Source organism: Dama dama, chromosome 22 (genome assembly GCF_033118175.1).
Source record: "Dama dama isolate Ldn47 chromosome 22, ASM3311817v1, whole genome shotgun sequence".
In the NCBI taxonomy this organism is placed as follows: domain Eukaryota; kingdom Metazoa; phylum Chordata; class Mammalia; order Artiodactyla; family Cervidae; genus Dama; species Dama dama.
This window is the reverse complement of record NC_083702.1, coordinates 62,201,367-62,225,678: the sequence shown is the minus strand read 5'-3', so window position 1 is coordinate 62,225,678 and position 24,312 is coordinate 62,201,367.

The window sequence follows — 24,312 nt, the reverse complement described above, 5'->3', positions numbered from 1 at the left end:
AGGAGGAGCATGAAGCGGTGTTCAAAAACATGAAGAGCCTGAAAAGGTGTGAAAAACATGAAGAGTCTGAAAATGTGTCAAATATATGAAGAGCTTCAAAAGGTTTGAAAAATATGAGGAGCATGATACGGTCTGAAAAATAGGAGAAGCAAGAAGCAGTGTTGAAAAACATGAAGAGCCTGAAAAGGTTTGAAAAACATGAAGAGCCTGAAAAGGTGTGAAATATATGAAGAGCTTCAAAACGTGTCAAACAAGTTAGGAGTATGGAACGTACTGAAAAATAGGAGGAGCATGAAGCGCTGTTGAAAAGCATGAAGAGCCTGAAAAGTTGTGAAATATATGAAGAGCTTCAAAAGGTGTCAAAAATATGAGGAGCATGAAACAGTCTGAAAAACTGGAGGAAAATGAATCGGTCTTGAAAGACATTAATTCCCTGAAAAAGTGTGAAAAATATGAAGAGCTTCAAAAGGTGTCAAAAATATGAGGAGGATGAAACGGTCTGAAAAAAAGGAGGAGCATGAAACGGTGTGCAAAAACATGAAGAGCCTGAAAAGGTGTGAAAAATATGAAGAGCTTCAAAAAGTGTCAAAAATATGAGAAGCATGAAAAAGTCTGAAAAATAGGAGGAGCATGAAACGGTGTTGAAAACCATGAAGAGCCTAAAAATGTGTGAAAAATATGAAGAGCTTCAAAAGGTGTCAAAAAAAATGAGGAGCATAACAGTCTGAAAAATAGGAGGAGCATGAAGTGGTGTTGAAAAACGTAAAGAGCCTGAAAAGGTGTGAAAATTATGAAGAGCTTCAAAAGGTCTCAAAAATTTGATGAGAATGAAACAGTCTGATAAATAGGAGCAGCATGAAGCAGTGTTGAAAAACATGAAGAGCCTGAAAAGGTGTTAAAAATATTAGGAGCATGAAACGGTCTTAAAAATAGGTGGAGCATGAAGCGGTTGTGAAAAACATGAAGAGCCTGAAAAGGTGTGAAATATATTAAGAGCTTCAAAAGGTGTGAAAAATATGAGGAGGATGAAACGGTCTGAAAAATAGGAGGAGCATCAATTGGTGTTGAAGAACATGAAGATCCTGAAAAGTTGTGAAAAATATGAAGAGCTTCAAAAGGTGTCAAATTTATGAGGAGCATGAAACGGTCTCAAAAATAGGAGGCGCATGAAGCGGTGTTCAAAAACAAGAATTGCCTGAAAAGTTGTGAAAAATATGAAGAGCTTCAAAAGGTGTCAAAATTATGAGGAGCATGAAACGGTCTGAAAAATAGGAGGAGCAAGAAGCGGTGTTGAAAAACATGAAGAGCCTGAAAAGGTGTGAAATATATGAAGAGCTTAAAAAGACATGAAATATATAAGGAACCGGAAACGCTCTGAAAAACAGGAGGAGAATGAAGCGGTGTTGAAAAATATGAAGAGCCTGAAAAGTTGTGAAATATATGAAGAGCTTCAAAAAGTGTCAAAAATTTTAGGAGCATGAAACGTTCTGAAAAATTGGAGGAGCATGAAGCGGTGTTAAAAAATATGAAGATCCTGAAAAGGTGTGAAATATATGAAGAGCTTAAAAAGGCGGGAAATATATGAGGAACCTGAAACGCTCTGAGAAACAGGAGGAGAATGAATCGGTTTTGAAAAATATGAAGCGCCTGAAAAGGTGGGAAAAATATGAAGAGCTTCAAAAGGTGTCAAAAATATGAGGAGAATGATACGGGCTGAAAAGAAGGAGGAGCATGAAGCGGTGTTGAAAAACATGAACAGCCTGAAACGGTGTGAAAAACATGAAGAGCTTCAAAAGGTGTCAAAAATATGAGGAGCATGAAACGGCCAGAAAAATAGGAGGAGCATGAAGCGGTGTTCAGAAATATGAAGGGCCTGAAAATGTGGGAAAAATATGAGGAGCATGATACGGTCTGAAAAATAGGTGGAGCATGAAGCGGTGTTCACATGAAGAGCCTGAAAAGGTGTGAAAAATATGAAGAGCTTAAGAAAGTGTCAAAAATATGAGGAGCATGAAACGGTGTTGAAAAACATGAAGAGCCTGAAAAGAGTGAAATAAATGAAGATCTTCAAAAGGTGTCGAAAATATGAGGAGCAAGAAACGGTCTGAAAAATAGGTAGAGCATGAAGGGTGAGGAAAAACATGAAGAGCCTGAAAAAGTGTGAAATACATGAAGAGCTTCAAAGGTGTTAAAATTTGAGGAGCATGATACGGTCTGAAAAATAGGAGGAACAAGAAGCGGTGTTGAAAAACATGAAGATTCTGAAAAGGTGTGAAAAATATGAAGAGCTTCAAAAAGTGTCAAAAATATGAGGAGCATGAAACGGTCTGAAAAATAGGAGGAGCATGAAGAGATGTTCAAAAACATGAAGAGCCTGAAAATGTGTGAAAAACATGAAGAGTCTGAAAAGATGTCAAATATATGAAGAGCTTCAAAAGGTTTGAAAAATATGAGGAGCATGATAAGGTCTGAAAAATAGGAGGAGCAAGAAGCAGTGCTGAAAAACATGAAGAGCCTGAAAAGGTTTGAAAAACATGAAGAGTCTGAAAAGGTGTGAAATATATGAATAGCTTCAAAAGGTGTCAAATATGTTAGGAGCATGAAGTGGTGTTGAAAAACATGAAGAGCCCAAAAAGGTGTGAAAAATATGAAGAGCTTCAAAATGTATCAAAAATATGAGCAGCATGAAGCGCTGTTTAAAAATATGAAGAGCCTGAAAAAGTGTGAAAAATATGAAGAGCTTCAAAAGGTGTCAAATATAGGAGGAGCATGAAACAGTGTTCAAAAACAAGAAGAGCCTGAAAAGGTGTGAAAAATATGAAGAGCTTCAAAAGGTGTCAAAAATATGAGGAGCATGAAACGGTCTGAAAAATTGGAGGAGCATGAAGCAGTGTTGAAAAACATGAATAGCATGAAAAGAGTGAAATACATGAAGAGCTTCAAAAGGTGTCAAAAATAGGAGGAGCATGAAACGCTCTGAAAAATAGGCGGAGCAAGAAGCGGTGTTGAAAAACATGACGAGCATGAAAAAGTGTGAAATATATGAAGAGCTTCAAAAGGTGTTAAAATTTGAGGAGCATGATACGGTCTGAAAAATTGGAGGAGCATGAAGCTGTGTTGAAAAACATGAAGAGCCTGAAAAGGTGTGAAATATATGAAGAGCTTCAAAAGGTGTCAAGAAACTTAGGAGTATGGAACTTTCTGAAAAATAGGAGGAGCATGAAGCGCTGTTGAAAAGCATGAAGAGCCTGAAAAGTTGTGAAATATATGAAGAGCTTCAAAAGGTGTCAAAAATATGAGGAGCATGAAACAGTCTAAAAAACTGGAGGAAAATGAATCGGTCTTGAAAGACATTAATTCCCTCAAAAAGTGTGAAAAATATGAAGAGCTTCAAAAGGTTTCAAAAATATGAGGAGCATGAAACGGTCTGAAAAAAAGGAGGAGCATGAAACGGTGTGCAAAAACATGAAGAGCCTGAAAAGGTGTGAAAAATATGAAGAGCTCCAAAAAGTGTCAAAAATATGAGAAGCATGAAAAAGTCTGAAAAATAGGAGGAGCATGAAACGGTGTTGAAAAACATGAAGAACCTGAAAAGGTGTGAAAAATATGAAGAGCTTCAAAAGGTGTCAAAAAAATGAGGAGCATGACAGTTGAAAAATAGGAGGAGCATGAAGCGGTGTTGAAAAACGTGAAGAGCCTGAAAAGGTGTGAAAATTATGAAGAGCTTCAAAAGGTGTCAAAAATTTGAAGAGAATGAGACAGTCTGATAAATAGGGGCAGCATGAAGCAGTGTTGAAAAACAAGAAGAGCCTGAAAAGGTGTTAAAAATATTAGGAGCATGAAACGGTCTTAAAAAGAGGTGGAGCATGAAGCGGTTGTGAAAAACATGAAGAGCCTGAAAAGGTGTGAAAAATATGAAGAGCTTCAAAAGGGGTGAAAAATATGTGGAGCATGAAACGTTCTGAAAAATATGAGGAGCATGAAGCGTTGTTGAAAAGCATGAAGAGCCAATAAAGGTGTGAAATATATGAAGAGCTTCAAAAGGTGTCAAAAATATGAGGATCATGAAACGGTCTGAAAAATCAGAGGAATATGAAGGGGTATTGAAAAACATGAAAAGCCTGAAAAAGTGTGAAAAATATTAGGAGCATTAAACGGTCTGAAAAAGAGGTGGAGCATGAAGCACTGTTGAAAAACATGAAGAGCCTGAAAAGGTGTGAAATATATGAAGAGCTTCAAAAGGTGTCAAAAAATTTAGGAGCATGAAACGCTCTGAAACATAGGAGGAGCATGAAGCGGTGTTGAAAAGCATGAAGAGCCTGAAACGGTGTGAAATATATGAAGAGCTGCAAAAGCTGTCAAAAATATGAGGAGCATGAAACGGTCTGAAAAATTCGAGGAGCATGAGGCGTTCTTGAAAGACATGAAGACCCTGAAAAGGTGTGAAAAATATGAAGAGTTCAAAAGGTGTGAAAAATATGAGGAGAATGAAACGGTCTGAAAAATAGAAGTAGCATGATGCGGTGTTGAAAAACATGAAGAGACTGAAAATTTGTGAAATATATGAAGAGCTTCAAAAGGTGTTAAAAATATGAGGAGCATGAAACGATCTGAAAAATAGGAGCAGCATGAAGCAGTGTTGAAAAACATGAACAACCTGAAAAGATGTGAAAAATATGAGGAGCAGGAAACGGTCTGAAAGATAGGAGGAGCATGAAGTGGTGATGAAAAACATGAAGCGTCTGTAAATGTGTGAAGTATATGAAGAGCTTCAAAAGGTGTGAAAAATATGAGGAGCATGAAACGGCATGAAAAATAGCAGGAGCATGAAGCTGAGTTGAAAAACATGAGGGGCCAGAAAATGTGTGAAAAATATGAAGAGCTTCAAAAGGTGTCAAAAATATGAGGAGCATGATAAGGTTTGAAAAAAAGAGGAGCATGAAACGGTGTTCAAAAACATGAAGACCCTGAAAAGGTGTGAAAAATATGAAGAGCCTCAAAACGTGTCAAAAATATGAGGAACATGAATCGGTCTGAAAAATAAAAGGAGCTAGAAGTTGTGTTGAAAAACATGAAGAGCGTGAAAACATGTGAAAATTATGAAGAGCTTCAAAAGGTGTGAAATATATGAGGAGCATGAAACGGTCTGAAAAATAGCAGGATCATGAAGCGGTGTTGAAAAACATGAAGAATCTAAAAACGTGTGAAAATATGAAGAACTTCAAAAATATGAAAAATATGAAGAGCTTCAAAAGGTGTGAAAAATATGAAGAGCTTCAAAAGGTGTCAAAAATATGAGGAGAATGAAACGGTCTGCAAAATAGGAGGAGCATGAAACAGTGATGAAAAACATGAAGAGCCTGAAAAGGTGTGAAAAATATGGAGAGCTTCAAATGGTGTGAAATACATGAGGAGAATGAAACGGGCTGAAAATAGGAGAAGCATGGAGTTGTGTGGAAAAACATGAAGAGCCTGAAAAGGTGTGAAAAATATGAGGAGCTTGAAAAGGTGTCAAAAATATGAGGAGCATGAAACGGTCTGAAAAATAGGAGGAGCAAGAAGCGGTGGTGAAAAAATTAAGAGCCTGAAAACGTTTGAAAAATATGAAGAGCTTCAAAAGGTGTGGAAAATATGAAGAGCTTCAAAATGTGTCAAAAGCGAGATGAGTATGAAACGGTCTGAAAAATAGGAGGAGCATGAAGTGGTGTTGAAAAACATGAGGAGCCTGAAAATGTGTGAAATATATGAAGAGCTTCAAAATGTGTCAGAAATGAGAGAAGCATGAAACGGTCTGAAAAATAGGATGAGCAAGAAGGGGTGTTGAAAAACATGAAGAGCCTGAAAACGTTTGAGAAATATGAAGAGCTTCATAAGGTGTGAAAAATATGAAGAGCTTCAAAAGTTGTTAAAAATGAGATGAGCATGACACAGTTTGAAAAATAGGAGGAGCATGAAACCGTGTTCAAAAACATGAAGAGCCTAAATAGGTTGAAAAATATGAAGAGCTTCAAAAGGTGTGAAAAAAAGGGGAGCTTAAAAGGTCTGAAAAATAGGAGAAGCATGAAGTGGTGTTGAAAAACATGAAGAGCCTGAAAACGTGTGAAATATATGAAGAGCTTCAAAAGGTGTCAAATATATGAGGAGCATGAAACGGTCTGAAAAATAGGAGGAAAACAAGTGGTGTTCAAAAACATGAAGAGCCTGAAAAGGTGTGAAAAATATGAAGAGTTTCAAAAGGTGTCAAAAATATGAGGAGCATGAATCGGTGTTGAAAAACATGAAGAGCCTGAAAATGTGTGAAAAATATGAAGAGCTTCAAAAGGTGTCAAAAATATGAGGAGCATGAAACGGTCTGAAAAATAGGAGAAGCATGAAGCGGTGTTGAAAAACATGAAGAACATGAAAAGGTGTGAAAAATATGAAGAGCTTCAAAAGGTGTCAAAATATGAGGAGCATGAACCGGTCTGAAAAATAGGAGGAGCATGAAGCGGTGTTCAAAAACATGAAGAGCATGAAAAGGTGTGAAAAATATGAAGAGCTTCAAAAGGTGACAAAAATATGAGGAGCATGAAACGGTCTGAACTATAGGAAGAGCATGAAGCGGTGTTGAAAAACATGAAGAGCCTGAAAAGGTGTGAAAAATATGAAGAGCTTCAAAAGGTGTCAAAAATATGAGGAGCATGAAACGGTCTGAAAAATGGGAGGAGCATGAAGCAGTGTTGAAAAACATGAAGAGCCTGAAAAGGTGTGAAAAATATGAAGAGGTTCAAAATGTGTGAAAATATGAGGAGCATGAAACGGTCTGAAAAATGGGAGGAGCATGAAGCTTTGTTGAAAAACATGAAGAGCCTGAAAAGATGTGAAAAATATGAAGAGCTTCAAAAGGTGTGAAAAATATGCAGAGCATGAAACGGTCTGAAAAATAGGAGGAGCATGAAGTGGTGTTCAAAACATGGAGAGCCTGAAAAGCTGTGAAAAATATGAAGAGCTTCAAAAGGTGTCAAAAATATGAGGAGCATGATAAGGTTTGAAAAAAAGAGGAGCATGAAACGGTGTTCAAAACATGAAGACCCTGAAAAAGTGTGAAAAATATGAAGAGCCTCAAAACGTGTCAAAAATATGAGGAACATGAATCGGTCTGAAAAATAGGAGGAGCTAGAAGTTGTGTTGAAAAACATGAAGAGCGTGAAAACATGTGAAAATTATGAAGAGCTTCAAAAGGTGTGAAATATATGAGGAGCATGAAACGGTCTGAAAAATAGCAGGATCATGAAGCGGTGTTGAAAAACATGAAGAATCTTAAAACGTGTGAAAATATGAAGAGCTTCAAAAATATGAAAAATATGAAGAGCTTCAAAAGGTGTGTGAAAAATATGAAGAGCTTCAAAAGGTGTCAAAAATATGAGGAGAATGAAACGGTCTGCAAAATAGAAGGAGCATGAAACAGTGATGAAAAACATGAAGAGCCTGAAAAGGTGTGAAAAATATGGAGAGCTTCAAATGGTGTGAAATACATGAGGAGCATGAAACGGGCTGAAAATAGGAGAAGCATGGAGTTGTGTGGAAAAACATGAAGAGCCTGAAAAGGTGTGAAAAATATGAGGAGCTTGAAAAGGTGTCAAAAATATGAGGAGCATGAAACGGTCTGAAAAATAGGAGGAGCAAGAAGCGGTGTTGAAAAAAATGAAGAGCCTGAAAATGTGTGAAAAATATGAAGAGCTTCAAAAGGTGTCAAAATATGAGCAGCATGAACCGGTCTGAAAAATAGGAGGAGCATGAAGCGGTTTTCAAAAACATGAAGAGCATGAAAAGGTGCGAAAAATATGAAGAGCTTCAAAAGGTGACAAAAATATGAGGAGCATGAAACGGTCTGAACTATAGGAAGAGCATGAAGCGGTGTTGAAAAACATGAAGAGCCTGAAAAGGTGTGAAAAATATGAAGAGCTTCAAAAGGTGTCAAAAATATGAGGAGCATGAAACTGTCTGAAAAATGGGAGGAGAATGAAGCGGTGTTGAAAAACATGAAGAGCCTGAAAACGTGTGAAAAACATGAAAAGCTTAAAAGTTGTGAGAAATATGAAGAGCTTCAAAAGTTGTCAAAAATGAGACGAGCATGAAATGTTCTGGAAAATAGGACGAGCATGAAGCGGTGTTGAAAAACATGGGGAGCCTGAAAAGGTGTGAAAAATATGAAGAGCTTTAAAAGGTGTGAAATACATGAGGAGCATGAAACGGTCTGAAAAATAGGAGGAGCATGAAACCGTGTTGAAAAACATGAAGAGCCTGAAAAGTTGTGAAAAATATGAAGAGCTTCAAACGGTTGGAAATACATGAGGAGCATGAAACGGTGTTGAAAAACATGAAGAGCCTGAAAAGGTGGGTAAAATATGAAGAGCTTCAAAAGGTGTCAAATATATGAGGAGCATGAAACGGTATGAAAAATAGGAGGAGCATTAAACGGTGTTCAAAAACATGAAGAGCCTGAAATGGTGTGAAATATGAAGAGCTTCAAAAGGTGTCAAAAATAGGAGGAGCATGAAACAGTCTGAAAAATAGGAGGAGCATGAAGCGGTGTAAAAAACATGAAGACCCTGAAAAGGTGTGAAAAATATGAAGAGCTTCAAAAGGTGTCAAAAATAGGAAGAGCATGAAACGGTGTGAAAAATAGGAGCAGCATGAAGCGGTGTAAAAAACATGAAGAGCCTGAAAAGGTGTGAAAGATATGAAGACCTTCAAAAGGTGTCAAAAATATGAGGATAATGAAACGGTCTGAAAAATAGGAGCAGCATGAAGCGGTGTAATAAACATGAAGAGCCTGAAAAGGTGTGAAAAATATGAAGAGCTTCAAAAGGTGTGAAAAAAATGAAGAGCTTCAAAATGAGTCAAAAATATGAGGAGCATGATACTGTCTGCAAAATAGGAGCAGCATGAAACGGTGTTCAAAGACATGAAGAGCCTGAAAAGGTGTGAAAAATATGAAGAGCTTCAAAACGTGTCAAAAATATGAGGAGCATGAAATGATCTGAAAAATAGGAGGAGCAAGAAGCGGTGTTGAAAAAAATGAAGAGCCTGAAAACGTTTGAAAAATATGAAGAGCTTCAAAAGGTGTGGAAAATATGAAGAGCTTCAAAATGTATCAAAAATGAGATGAGCATGAAAAGGTCTGAAAAATAGGAGGAGCATGAAGTGGTATTGAAAAACATGAAGAGCCTGAAAATGTGTGAAATATATGAAGAGCTTCAAAAGTTGTCAGAAATGATAGAAACATGAAACGTCTGAAAAATAGCATGAGCAAGAAGGGGTGTTGAAAAACATGAAGAGCGTGAAAACGTTTGAGAAATATGAAGAGATTCAAAAGGTGTCAAAAATGAGATGAGCATGAAACAGTCCGAAAAATAGGAGGAGAATGAAATCGTGTTCAAAAACATGAAGAGCCTAAAAAGGTGTGAAAAATATAAAGAGCTTCAAAAGGTGTGAAATGCAGGAGGAGCATTAAACGGTCTGAAAATTAGGAGGAGCATGAAGTGGTGTTGAAATACATGAAGAGCCTGAAAATGTGTGAAATATATGAAGAGCTTCAAAAGATGTCAGAAATGAGAGGAGCATGAAACGGTCTGAAAAATAGGAGAAGCATGAAGTGGCTTTGAAAAACATGAAGAGCCTGAAAAGGTGTGAAATATATGAAGAGCTTCAAAAGATGTCAGAAATGAGAGGAGCATGAAACAGTCTGAAAAATAGGAGGAGCATGAAACGGTGTTCAAAAACATGAAGAGCCTGAAAAGGTGTGAAAAATATGAAGAGCTTCAAAACGTGTCAAAAATATGAGGAGCATGAAACGGTCTGAAAAATAGGAGGAGCAGGAAGCGGTGTTGAAAAAGATAAGAGCCTGAAAATGTTTCAAAAATATGAAGAGCTTTAAAAGGTGTGGAAAATATGAAGAGCTTCAAAATGTGTCAAAAGCGAGATGAGTATGAAACGGTCTGAAAAATAGGAGGAGCATGAAGTGGTGTTGAAAAACATGAAGAGCCTGAAAATGTGTGAAATATATGAAGAGCTTCAAAATGTGTCAGAAATGAGAGAAGCATGAAACGGTCTGAAAAATAGGATGAGCAAGAAGGGGTGTTGAAAAACATGAAGAGCCTGAAAACGTTTGAGAAATATGAAGAGCTTCAAAAGGTGTGAAAAATATGAAGAGCTTCAAAAGTTGTTAAAAATGAGATGAGCATGACACAGTTCGAAAAATAGGAGGAGAATGAAAACGTGTTCAAAAACATGAAGAGCCTAAAAAGGTTGAAAAACATGAAGAGCTTCAAAAGGTGTGAAAAATACGAGGAGCATAAAACGCTCTGAAAAATAGGAGAAGCAAGAAGTGGTGTTGAAAAACATGAAGAGCTTGAAAACGTGTGAAATATATGAAGAGCTTCAAAAGGTGTCAAAAATATGAGGAGCATGAATCAGTGTTGAAAAACATGAAGAGCCTGAAAATGTGTGAAAAATATGAAGAGCTTCAAAAGGTGTCAAAAATATGAGGAGCATGAAACGGTCTGAAAAATAGGAGAAGCATAAAGCGGTGTTGAAAAACATGAAGAACATGAAAAGGTGTGAAAAATATGAAGAGCTTCAAAAGGTGTCAAAAAAATGAGGAGCATGAACCAGTCTGAAATATAGGAGGAGCATGAAGCGTTGTTCAAAAACATGAAGAGCATGAAAAGGTGTGAAAAATATGAAGAGCTTCAAAAGGTGTCAAAAATATGAGGAGCATGAACCGGTCTGAAAAATAGGAGGAGCATGAAGCGGTGTTCCAAAACTTGAAGAGCATGAAAAGGTGTGAAAAATATGAAGAGCTTCAAAAGGTGTCAAAAATATGAGGAGCATGAAACGGTCTGAAAAATAGGAAGAGAATGAAGCGGTGTTGAAAAACATGAAAAGCCTGAAAAGGTGTGAAAAATATGAAGAGCTTCAAAAGGTGTCAAAAATATGAGGAGCATGAAACGGTCTGAAAAATAGGAGGAGCATGAAACGGTCTGAAAAATGGGAGGAGCATGAAGTGATGTTGAAAAACATGAAGAGCCTGAAAACGTGTGAAAAACATGAAGAGCTTAAAAGTTGTGAGAAATATGAAGAGCTTCAAAAGTTGTCAAAAATGAGACGAGCATGAAACGGTCTGGAAAATAGGACGAGCATGAAGCGGTGTTGAAAACATGAAGCGCCAGAAAAGGTGTGAAAAATATGAAGAGCTTCAAAAGCTGTCAAAAATATGAGGAGCATGAAATGGTCTGAAAAATAGGAGGATCATGAAACCGTGTTCAAAAACATGAAGAGCCTGAAAAGTTGTGAAAAATATGAAGAGCTTCAAATGGTTGGAAATACATGAAGAGCATGAAACCGTCTTGAAAAACATGACGAGCCTGAAAAGGTGGGTAAAATAAGAAGAGCTTCAAAAGGTGTGAAATACATGAGGAGCATGAATCAGTCTGAAATATAGGAGGAGCATGAATCAGTTTTGAAAAACATGAAGAGCCTGAAAATGTGTGAAAAATATGAAGATCTTCAAAACGTGTCAAAATATGAGGAGCATGAAACGGTCTGAAAAACAGGAGGATCATGAAGCCGTGTTGAAAAACATGGGGAGGCTGCAAAGGTGTGAAAAATATGACGAGCTTCAAAAGGTTGGAAATACATGAGGAGCATGAAACGGTCTGGAAAATAGGAAGAACATGAAGCGGTGTTGAAAAACATGAAGAGTCTGAAAGGTGGATAAAATATGAAGAGCTTCAAAAGGTGTCAAAAATATGAGGAGCATGAAACGGTCTGAAAAATAGGAGAAGCATGAAGTGGTGTTGAAAAACATGAAGAGCCTGAAAACGTGTGAAAAATATGAAGAGCTTCAAAAGGTGTGAAAAATATGAAGAGCTTCAAAAGGTTATAAAAATGAGATGAACATGAAACGGTCTGAAAAATATGAGGAGGATGAAGCGGTGTTGGAAATCATGAAGAGTATGAAAAGGTGTGAAATATATGAAGAGCTTCAAAAGGTGTCAAAAATATGAGGAGCATGAAACGGTCTGAAAAATAGGAGGAGCATGAAGCGGTGTTGAAAAACATGAAGAACCTGAAAAGGTGTGAAAAATATGAAGAGCTTCAAAAGGTGTCAAAACTATGAGGAGCATGAAACGGTCTGAAAAATAAGAGGAGCATGAAAGGGTGTTCAAATGCATGAAGAGCCTGAAAAGGTGTGAAAAATATGAAGAGCTTCAAAAGGTGTAAAATACATGAGGAACATGAAACGGTCTGGAAAATAGGATGAGCATGAAGTTGTGTTGAAAAACATGAAGAGACTGAAAAGGTGTGAAAAATATGAAGAGGTTCAAAAGGTGTGAAAAATATGACGAGTATGATACGGTCTGAAAAATAGGAGGAGCATGAAGCTCTGTTCAAAAACATGAAGATCCTGAACAGTTGTGAAAAATATGAAAAGCTTCAAAAGTTGTCAAAAATATGAGGAGCATGAAACATTCTGAAAAATAGGAGGATCATGAAGCGGTGTTCAAAATCATGAAGAGGCTGAAAAGGTGTGAAAAATATGAAGACCTTCAAAACGTGTGAAATACATGAGGAGCATGCAATGGGCTGAAAAATAGCAGGAGCATGAAGCGGTGATCAAAAACATGAAGAGCCTGAAAAGGTGTGAAAAATATGAAGAGCTTCAAAAAAAGTCAAAATTGAGATGAGCTTGAAACGGTCTGAAAAATAGGAGCAGCATGAAACGGTGTTCAAAAACATGAAGAGCCTGAAAAGGTGTGAAAAATATGAAGAGCTTCAAAAGGTGTGAAATACATGAGGAGCATGAAACTCTCTGAAAAATAGGAGGAGCATGAAGCTCTGTTCAAAAACATGAAGATCCTGAAAAGGTGTGAAAAATATGAAGAGCTTCAAAAGGTGTCAGAAATGAGAGAAGCATGAAACGGTCTGAAAAATAGGATGAGCAAGAAGGGGTGTTGAAAAACATGAAGAGCCTGAAAACGTTTGAGAAATATGAAGAGCTTCAAAAGCTGTGAAAAATATGAAGAGCTTCAAAAGTTGTTAAAAATGAGATGAGCATGACACAGTTTGAAAAATAGGAGGAGCATGAAAGCGTGTTCAAAAACATGAAGAGACTAAAAAGGTTGAAAAATATGAAGAGCTTCAAAAGGTGTGAAAAATATGAGGAGCATAAAACGGTCTGAAAAATAGGAAAAGCATGAAGTGGTGTTGAAAAACATGAAGAGTCTGAAAACGTGTGAAATATATGAAGAGATTCAAATGGTGTCAAAAATATGAGGAGCATGAAACGGTCTGAAAAATAGGAGGAGCATGAAGTAGTGTTTAAAAACATGAAGAGACTGAATAGGTGTGAAAAATATGAAGAGCTTCAAAATGTGTCAAAATATGAGGAGCATGAAACGGTCTGAAACATAGGAGGAGCATGAATCGGTTTTGAAAAACATGAAGAGCCTGAAAATGTGTGAAAAATATGAAGATCTTCAAAACGTGTCAAAATATGAGGAGCATGAAACGGTCTGAAAAACAGGAGGATCATGAAGCCGTGTTGAAAAACATGGGGAGGCTGCAAAGGTGTGAAAAATATGAAGAGCTTCAAAAGGGTGGAAATACATGAGGAGCATGAAACGGTCTGGAAAATAGGAAGAGCATGAAGCGGTGTTGAAAAACATGAAGAGCCTGAAAGGTGGATAAAATATGAAGAGCTTCAAAAGGTGTCAAAAATATGAGGAGCATGAAACGGTCTGAAAAATAGGAGAAGCATGAAGTGGTGTTGAAAAACATGAAGAGCCTTAAAACGTGTGAAAAATATGAAGAGCTTCAAAAGGTGTGAAAAATATGAAGAGCTTCAAAAGGTGATAAAAATGAGATGAACATGAAACGGTCTGAAAAATATGAGGAGGATGAAGCGGTGTTGGAAATCATGAAGAGTATGAAAATGTGTGAAATATATGAAGAGCTTCAAAAGGTGTCAAAAATATGAGGAGCATGAAAAGGTCTGAAAAATAGGAGGAGCATGAAGCGGTGTTGAAAAACATGAAGAACCTGAAAAGGTGTGAAAAATATGAAGAGCTTCAAAAGGTGTCAAAACTATGAGGAGCATGAAACGGTCTGAAAAATAGGAGGAGCATGAAAGGGTGTTCAAATGCATGAAGAGCCTGAAAAGGTGTGAAAAATATGAAGAGCTTCAAAAGGTGTAAAATACATGAGGAACATGAAACGGTCTGGAAATAGGATGAGCATGAAGTTGTGTTGAAAAACATGAAGAGACTGAAAAGGTGTGAAAAATATGAAGAGGTTCAAAAGGTGTGAAAAATATGACGAGTATGATACGGTCTGAAAAATAGGAGGAGCATGAAGCTCTGTTCAAAAACATGAAGATCCTGAACAGTTGTGAAAAATATGAAAAGCTTCAAAAGTTGTCAAAAATATGAGGAGCATGAAACATTCTGAAAAATAGGAGGATCATGAAGCGGTGTTCAAAATCATGAAGAGGCAGAAAAGGTGTGAAAAATATGAAGACCTTCAAAACGTGTGAAATACATGAGGAGCATGAAAAAGTCTGAAAAATAGGAGGAGCATCAAGCGGTGTTCAAAAACATGAAAAGCCTGAAAAGGTGTGAAAAATATGAAGAGCTTCAAAAGGTGTGAAAAATAGGAGGAGCATGCAACGGGCTGAAAAATAGCAGGAGCATGAAGCGGTGTTCAAAAACATGAAGAGCCTGAAAAGGTGTGAAAAATATGAAGAGCTTCAAAAAATGTCAAAATTGAGATGAGCATGAAACGGTCTGAAAAATAGGAGCAGCATGAAACGGTGTTCAAAAACATGAAGAGCCTGAAAAGGTGTGAAAAATATGAAGAGCTTCAAAAGGTGTGAAATACATGAGAAGCATGAAACTCTCTGAAAAATAGGAGGAGCATGAAGCTCTGTTCAAAAACATGAAGATCCTGAAAAGGTGTGAAAAATATGAAGAGCTTCAAAAGGTGTCAGAATTGAGAGAAGCATGAAACGGTCTGAAAAATAGGATGAGCAAGAAGGGGTGTTGAAAAACATGAAGAGCCTGAAAACGTTTGAGAAATATGAAGAGCTTCAAAAGCTGTGAAAAATATGAAGAGCTTCTAAAGTTGTTAAAAATGAGATGAGCATGACACAGTTTGAAAAATAGGAGGAGCATGAAAGCGTGTTCAAAAACATGAAGAGACTAAAAAGGTTGAAAAATATGAAGAGCTTCAAAAGGGGTGAAAAATATGAGGAGCATAAAACGGTCTGAAAAATAGGAGAAGCATGAAGTGGTGTTGAAAAACATGAAGAGTCTGAAAACGTGTGAAATATGTGAAGAGCTTCAAATGGTGTCAAAAATATGAGGAGCATGAAACGGTCTGAAAAATAGGAGGAGCATGAAGCGGTGTTCAAAAACATGAAAAGCATGAAAAGGTGTGAAAAATATGAAGAGCTTCAAAAGGTGTCAAAATATGAGGAGCATGAACCGGTCTGAAAAATAGGAGGAGCATGAAGCGGTGTTCAAAAACATGAAGAGCATGAAAAGGTGTGAAAAATATGAAGAGCTTCAAAAGGTGACAAAAATATGAGGAGCATGAAACGGTCTGAAATATAGGAAGAGCATGAAGCAGTGTTGAAAAACATGAAGAGCCTGAAAAGGTGTGAAAAATATGAAGACCTTCAAAAGGTGACAAAAATATGAGTAGCATGAAATGGTCTGAAATATATGAAGAGCATGAAGCGGTGTTGAAAAACATGAAGAGCCTGAAAAGGTGTGAAAAATATGAAGAGCTTCAAAAGGTGTCAAAAATATGAGGAGCATGAAACGGTCTGAAAAATGGGAGGAGCATGATGCGGTGTTGAAAAACATGAAGAGCCTGAAAACGTGTGAAAAACATGAAGAGCTTAAAAGTTGTGAGAAATATGAAGAGCTTCAAAAGGTGTCAAAAATGAGACGAGCATGAAATGGTCTGGAAAATAGGACGAGCATGAAGCGGTGTTGAAAAACATGGGGAGCCTGAAAAGGTGTGAAAAATATGAAGAGCTTTAAAAGGTGTGAAATACACGAGGAGCATGAAACGGTCTGAAAAATAGGAGGAGCATGAAACTGTGTTCAAAAACATGAAGAGCCTGAAAAGTTGTGAAAAATATGAAGAGCTTCAAACGGTTGGAAATACATGAGGAGCATGAAACGGTGTTGAAAAACATGAAGAGCCTGAAAAGGTGGGTAAAATATGAAGAGCTTCAAAAGGTGTCAAAAATATGAGGAGCATGAAAAGGTCTGAAAAATAGGAGGAGCATTAAACGGTGTTCAGAAACATGAAGAGCCTGAAATGGTGTGAAATATGAAGAGGTTCAAAAGGTGTCAAAAATAGGAGGAGCATGAAACAGTCTGAAAAATAGGAGGAGCATGAAAGCGTGTTCAAAAACATGAAGAGCCTAAAAAGGTTGAAAAACATGAAGAGCTTCAAAAGGTGTGAAAAATACGAGGAGCATAAAACGCTCTGAAAAATAGGAGAAGCAAGAAGTGCTGTTGGAAAACATGAAGAGCCTGAAAACGTGTGAAATATATGAAGAGCTTCAAAAGGTGTCAAAAATATGAGGAGCATGAAACGGTCTGAAAAATAGGAGGAACACAAGTGGTGTTCAAAAACATGAAGAGCCTGAAAAGGTGTGAAAAATATGAAGAGATTCAAAAGGTGTCAAAAATATGAGGAGCATGAATCGGTGTTGAAAAACATGAAGAGGCTGAAAATGAGTGAAAAATATGAAGAGCTTCAAATGGTGTCAAAAATATTAGGATCATGAAACGGTCTGAAAAATAGGAGAAGCATGAAGCGGTGTTGAAAAACATGAAGAACATGAAAAGGTGTGAAAAATATGAAGAGCTTCAAAAGGTGTCAAAAATATGAGGAGCATGAACCGGTCTGAAAAATAGGAGGAGCATGAAGCGTTGTTCAAAAACATGAAGAGCATGAAAAGGTGTGAAAAATATGAAGAGCTTCAAAAGGTGTCAAAAATATGAGGAGCATGAAACGGTCTGAAAAATAGGAGGAGCATGAAACGGTCTGAAAAATGGGAGGAGCATGAAGCGGTGTTGAAAAACATGAAGAGCCTGAAAACGTGTGAAAAACTTGAAGAGCTTAAAAGTTGTGAGAAATATGAAGAGCTTCAAAAGGTGTCAAAAATGAGACGAGCATGAAACGGTCTGGAAAATAGGACTAGCATGAAGCGGTGTTGAAAACATGAAGAGCCAGAAAAGGTGTGAAAAATATGAGGAGCTTCAAACGGTTGGAAATACATGAGGAGCATGAAACGGTGTTGAAAAACATGAAGAGCCTGAAAAGGTGGGTAAAATATGAAGAGCTTCAAAAGGTGTCAAAAATATGAGGAGCATGAAACGGTCTGAAAAATAGGAGGAGCATTAAACGGTGTTCAAAAACATGAAGAGGCTGAAATGGTGTGAAATATGAAGAGCTTCAAAAGTTGTCAAAAATAGGAGGAGCAGGAAACAGTCTGAAAAATAGGAGGAGCATGAAGCGGTGTAAAAAACATGAAGACCCTGAAAAGGTGTGAAAAATATGAAGAGCTTCAAAAGTTGTCAAATATATGAGGAGCATGAAACGGTCTGAAAAACAGGAGGAACATGAAGCGATGTTCAAAAACATGAAGAGCCTGAAAAGGTGTGAAAAATATGAAGAGCTTCAAAAGGTGTCAAAAATAGGAGGAGCATGAAACGCTGTGAAAAATAGGAGAAGCATGAAGCGGTGTAAAAAACATGAAGAGCCTGAAAAGGTGTGAAAGATATGAAGACCTTCAAAAGGTGTCAAAAATATGAGGAGCATGAAACGGTCTGAAAAATAGGAGCAGCATGAAGCGGTGTAATAAACATGAAGAGCCTGAAAAGGTGTGAAAAATATGAAGAGCTTCAAAAGGTGTGAAAAAAATGAAGAGCTTCAAAATGTGTCAAAAATATGAGGAGCATGAAAAGATCTGAAAAATAGGAGCAGCATGAAACGGTGTTCAAAGACATGAAGAGCCTGAAAAGGTGTGAAAAATATGAAGAGCTTCAAAACGTGTCAAAAATATGAGGAGCATGAAACGGTCTGAAAAATAGGAGGAGCAAGAAGCGGTGTTGAAAAAGATTAAGAGCCTGAAAATGTTTGAAAAATATGAAGAGCTTTAAAAGGTGTGGAAAATATGAAGAGCTTCAAAATGTGTCAAAAGCGAGATGAGTATGAAACGGTCTGAAAAATAGGAGGAGCATGAAGTGGTGTTGAAAAACATGAAGAGCCTGACAATGTGTGAAATATATGAAGAGCTTCAAAATGTGTCAGAAATGAGAGAAGCATGAAACGGTCTGAAAAATACGATGAGCAAGAAGGGGTGTTGAAAAACATGAAGAGCCTGAAAACGTTTGAGAAATATGAAGAGCTTCAAAAGCTGTGAAAAATATGAAGAGCTTCAAAAGTTGTTAAAAATGAGATGAGCATGACACAGTTTGAAAAATAGGAGGAGCATGAAAGCGTGTTCAAAAACATGAAGAGACTAAAAAGGTTGAAAAATATGAAGAGCTTCAAAAGGTGTGAAAAATATGAGGAGCATAAAACGGTCTGAAAAATAGGAGAAGCATGAAGTGGTGTTGAAAAACATGAAGAGTCTGAAAACGTGTGAAATATATGAAGAGCTTCAAATGGTGTCAAAAATATGAGGAGCATGAAACGGTCTGAAAAATAGGAGGAACACAAGTGGTGTTGAAAAACATGAAGAGCATGAAAAGGTGTGAAAAATATGAAGAGATTCAAAAGGTGTCAAAAATATGAGGAGCATGAATCGGTGTTGAAAAACATGAAGAGCCTGAAAATGTGTGAAAAATATGAAGAGCTTCAAAAGGTGTCAAAAATATGAGGAGCATGAAACGGTCTGAAAAATAGGAGAAGCATGAAGCGGTGTTGAAAAACATGAAGAACATGAAAAGGTGTGAAAAATATGAAGAGCTTCAAAAGGTGTCAAAATATGAGGAGGATGAACGGCTCTGAAAAATAGGAGGAGCATGAAGTGGTGTTCAAAAACATGAAGAGCATGAAAAGGTGTGAAAAATATGAAGAGCTTCAAAAGGTGACAAAAATATGAGGAGCATGAAATGGTCTGAAATATAGGAAGAGCATGAAGCGGTGTTGAAAAACATGAAGAGCCTGAAAAGGTGTGCAAAATATGAAGAGCTTCAAAAGGTGTCAAAAATATGAGGAGCATGAAACGGTCTGAAAAATGGGAGGAGCATGAAGCGGTGTTGAAAAACATGAAGAGCCTGAAAACGTGTGAAAAACATGAAAAGCTTAAAAGTTGTGAGAAATATGAAGAGCTTCAAAAGGTGTCAAAAATGAGACGAGCATGAAATGGTCTGGAAAATAGGATGAGCATGAAGCGGTATTTAAAAACATGGGGAGCCTGAAAAGGTGTGAAAAATATGAAGAGCTTTAAAAGGTGTGAAATACATGAGGAGCATGAAACGGTCTGAAAAATAGGAGGAGCATGAAACCGTGTTCAAAAACATGAAGAGCCTGAAAAGTTGTGAAAAATATGAAGAGTTTCAAACGGTTGGAAATACATGAGGAGCATGAAAAGGTGTTGAAAAACATGAAGAGCCTGAAAGGGTGGGTAAAATATGAAGAGCTTCAAAAGGTGTCAAAAATATGAGGAGCATGAAAAGGTATGAAAAATAGGAGGAGCATTAAACGGTGTTCAAAGACATGAAGAGCTTGAAATGGTGTGAAATATGAAGAGCTCAAAAGGTGTCAAAAATAGGAGGAGCATGAAACAGTCTGAAAAATAGGAGGAGCATGAAGCGGTGTAAAAAACATGAAGACCCTGAAAAGGTGTGAAAAATATGAAGAGCTTCAAAAGGTGTCAAAAATAGAAGGAGCATGAAACGGTGTGAAAAATAGGAGCAGCATGAAGCGGTGTAAAAAACATGAAGAGCCTGAAAAGGTGTGAAATATATGAAGACCTTCAAAAGGTGTCAAATATATGAGGAGCATGATACGGTCTGAAAAATAGGAGAAGCATGAAGCGGTGTAATAAACATGAAGAGCCTGAAATGGTGTGAAAAATATGAAGAGCTTCAAAAGGTGTGAAAAAAATGAAGAGCTTCAAAATGTGTCAAAAATATGAGGAGCATGAAAAGATCTGAAAAATAGGAGCAGCATGAAACGGTGTTCAAAGACATGAAGAGCCTGAAAAGGTGTGAAAAATATGAAGAGCTTCAAAACGTGTCAAAAATATGAGGAGCATGAAACGATCTGAAAAATAGGAGGAGCAAGAAGCGGTGTTGAAAAAAATGAAGAGCCTGAAAACGTTTGAAAAATATGAAGAGCTTCAAAAGGTGTGGAAAATATGAAGAGCTTCAAAATGTATCAAAAGTGAGATGAGCATGAAAAGGTCTGAAAAATAGGAGGAGCATGAAGTGGTGTTGAAAAACATGAAGAGCCTGAAAATGTGTGAAATATATGAAGAGCTTCAAAAGTTGTCAGAAATGATAGAAACATGAAACGTCTGAAAAATAGGATGAGCTAGAAGGGGTGTTGAAAAACATGAAGAGCGTGAAAACGTTTGAGAAATATGACGAGATTCAAAAGGTGTGAAAATTGTGAAGAGCTTCAAAAGGTGTCAAAAATGAGATGAGCATGAAACAGTACGAAAATAGGAGGAGCCTGAAATCGTGTTCAAAAACATGAAGAGCCTAAAAAGCTGTGAAAAATATAAAGAGCTTCAAAAGTTGTGAAATGCAGGAGGAGCATTAAACGGTCTGAAAATTAGGAGGAGCATGAAGTGGTGTTGAAAAACATGAAGAGCCTGAAAATGTGTGAAATATATGAAGAGCTTCAAAAGGTGTCAGAAATGAGAGGAGCATGAAACGGTCTGAAAAATAGGAGAAGCATGAAGTGGCTTTGAAAAACATGAAGAGCCTGAAAAGGTGTGAAAAATATGAAGTGCTTCAAAAGGTGTCAAAAATATGAGGAGCATGAAACGGTCTGAAAAATAGGAGGAGCATGAAACGGTGTTCAAAAACATGAAGAGCCTGAAAAGGTGTGAAAAATATGAAGAGCTTCAAAACATGTCAAAAATATGAGGAGCATGTAACGGTCTGAAAAATAGGAGGAGCAAGAAGCGGTGTTGAAAAAGATTAAGAGCCTGAAAATGTTTGAAAAATATTAAGAGCTTTAAAAGGTGTGGAAAATATGAAGAGCTTCAAAATGTGTCAAAAGCGAGATGAGTATGAAACGGTCTGAAAAATAGGAGAGCATGAAGTGGCTTTGAAAAACATGAAGAGCCTGAAAACGTTTGAGAAATATGAAGAGCTTCAAAAGCTGTGAAAAATATGAAGAGCTTCAAAAGTTGTTAAAAATGAGATGAGCATGACACAGTTCAAAAAATAGGAGGAGAATGAAAACGTGTTCAAAAACATGAAGAGCCTAAAAAGGTTGAAAAACATGAAGAGCTTCAAAAGGTGTGAAAAATACGAGGAGCATAAAACGCTCTGAAAAATAGGAGAAGCAAGAAGTGGTGTTGAAAAACATGAAGAGCCTGAAAACGTGTGAAATATATGAAGAGCTTCAAAAGGTGTCAAAAATATGAGGAGCATGAAACGGTCTGAAAAATAGGAGGAACACAAGTGGTGTTCAAAAACATGAAGAGCCTGAAAAGGTGTGAAAAATATGAAGAGATTCAAAAGGTGTCAAAAATATGAGGAGCATGAATCAGTGTTGAAAAACATGAAGAGCCTGAAAATGTGTGAAAAATATGAAGAGCTTCAAAAGGTGTCAAAAATATGAGGAGCATGAAACGGTCTGAAAAATAGGAGAAGCATGAAGCGGTGTTGAAAAACATGAAGAACATGAAAAGGTGTGCAAAATATGAAGAGCTTCAAAAGGTGTCAAAAATATGAGGAGCATGAACCGGTCTGAAAAATAGGAGGAGCATGAAGCGTTGTTCAAAAACATGTAGAGCATGAAAAGGTGTGAAAAATATGAAGAGCTTCAAAAGGTTTCAAAAATATGAGGAGCATGAACCGGTCTGAAAAATAGGAGGAGCATGAAGCGGTGTTCAAAAACATGAAGAGCATGAAAAGGTGTGAAAAATATGAAGAGATTCAAAAGGTGTCAAAAATATGAGGAGCATGAAACGGTCTGAAAAATAGGAGGAGCATGAAACGGTGTTCAAAAACATGAAGAGCCTGAAAAGGTGTGAAAAATATGAAGAGCTTCAAAACATGTCAAAAATATGAGGAGCATGTAACGGTCTGAAAAATAGGAGGAGCAAGAAGCGGTGTTGAAAAAGATTAAGAGCCTGAAAATGTTTGAAAAATATGAAGAGCTTTAAAAGGTGTGGAAAATATGAAGAGCTTCAAAATGTGTCAAAAGCGAGATGAGTATGAAACGGTCTGAAAAATAGGAGAGCAAGAAGTGGTGTTGAAAAACATGAAGAGCCTGAAAATGTGTGAAATATATGAAGAGCTTCAAAATGTGTCAGAAATGAGAGAAGCATGAAACGGTCTGAAAAATAGGATGAGCAAGAAGGGGTGTTGAAAAACATGAAGAGCCTGAAAACGTTTGAGAAATATGAAGAGCTTCAAAAGCTGTGAAAAATATGAAGAGCTTCAAAAGTTGTTAAAAATGAGATGAGCATGACACAGTTCAAAAAATAGGAGGAGAATGAAAACGTGTTCAAAAACATGAAGAGCCTAAAAAGGTTGAAAAACATGAAGAGCTTCAAAAGGTGTGAAAAATACGAGGAGCATAAAACGCTCTGAAAAATAGGAGAAGCAAGAAGTGGTGTTGAAAAACATGAAGAGCCTGAAAACGTGTGAAATATATGAAGAGCTTCAAAAGGTGTCAAAAATATGAGGAGCATGAAACGGTCTGAAAAATAGGAGGAACACAAGTGGTGTTCAAAAACATGAAGAGCCTGAAAAGGTGTGAAAAATATGAAGAGATTCAAAAGGTGTCAAAAATATGAGGAGCATGAATCGGTGTTGAAAAACATGAAGAGCCTGAAAATGTGTGAAAAATATGAAGAGCTTCAAAGGTGTCAAAAATATGAGGAGCATGAAACGGTCTGAAAAATAGGAGAAGCATGAAGCGGTGTTGAAAAACATGAAGAACATGAAAAGGTGTGCAAAATATGAAGAGCTTCAAAATGTGTCAAAAATATGAGGAGCATGAACCGGTCTGAAAAATAGGAGGAGCATGAAGCGTTGTTCAAAAACATGTAGAGCATGAAAAGGTGTGAAAAATATGAAGAGCTTCAAAAGGTGTCAAAAATATGAGGAGCATGAACCGGTCTGAAAAATAGGAGGAGCATGAAGCGGTGTTCAAAAACATGAAGAGCATGAAAAGGTGTGAAAAATATGAAGAGATTCAAAAGGTGTCAAAAATATGAGGAGCATGAAACGGTCTGAAAAATAGGAAGAGAATGACGCGGTGTTGAAAAACATGAAAAGCCTGAAAAGGTGTGAAAAATATGAAGAGCTTCAAAAGGTGTCAAAAATATGAGGAGCATGAAACGGTCTGAAAAATAGGAGGAGCATGAAACGGTCTGAAAAATGGGAGGAGCATGAAGCGGTGTTGAAAAACATGAAGAGCCTGAAAACGTGTGAAAAACATGAAGAGCTTAAAAGTTGTGAGAAATATGAAGAGCTTCAAAAGGTGTCAAAATGAGACGAGCATGAAACGGTCTGGAAAATAGGACGAGCATGAAGCGGTGTTGAAAACATGAAGAGCCAGAAAAGGTGTGAAAAATATGAAGAGCTTCAAAAAGTGTCAAAAATATGAAGAGCATGAAACGGTCTGAAAAATAGGAGGAGCATGAAGTGATGTTGAAAAACATGAAAAGCCTAAAAAGGTGTGAAAAATATGAAGAGCTTCAAAACGTGTCAAAAATATGAGGAGCATGAAACGGTCTGAAAAAGAGTAGGATCATGAAGCCGTGTTGAAAAACATGGGGAGCCTGAAAAGGTGTGAAAAATATGAAGAGCTTCCAAAGGTGTCAAAAATATGAAGAGCTTCAAAAGTTGTTAAAAATGAGATGAGCATGACACAGTTCGAAAAATAGGAGGAGCATGAAACCGTGTTCAAACACATGAAGAGCCTGAAAAGTTGTGAAAAATATGAAGAGCTTCAAACGGTTGGAAATACATGAGTAGCATGAAACGGTGTTGAAAAACATGAAGAGCCTGAAAAGGTGGGTAAAATATGAAGAGCTTCAAAAGGTGT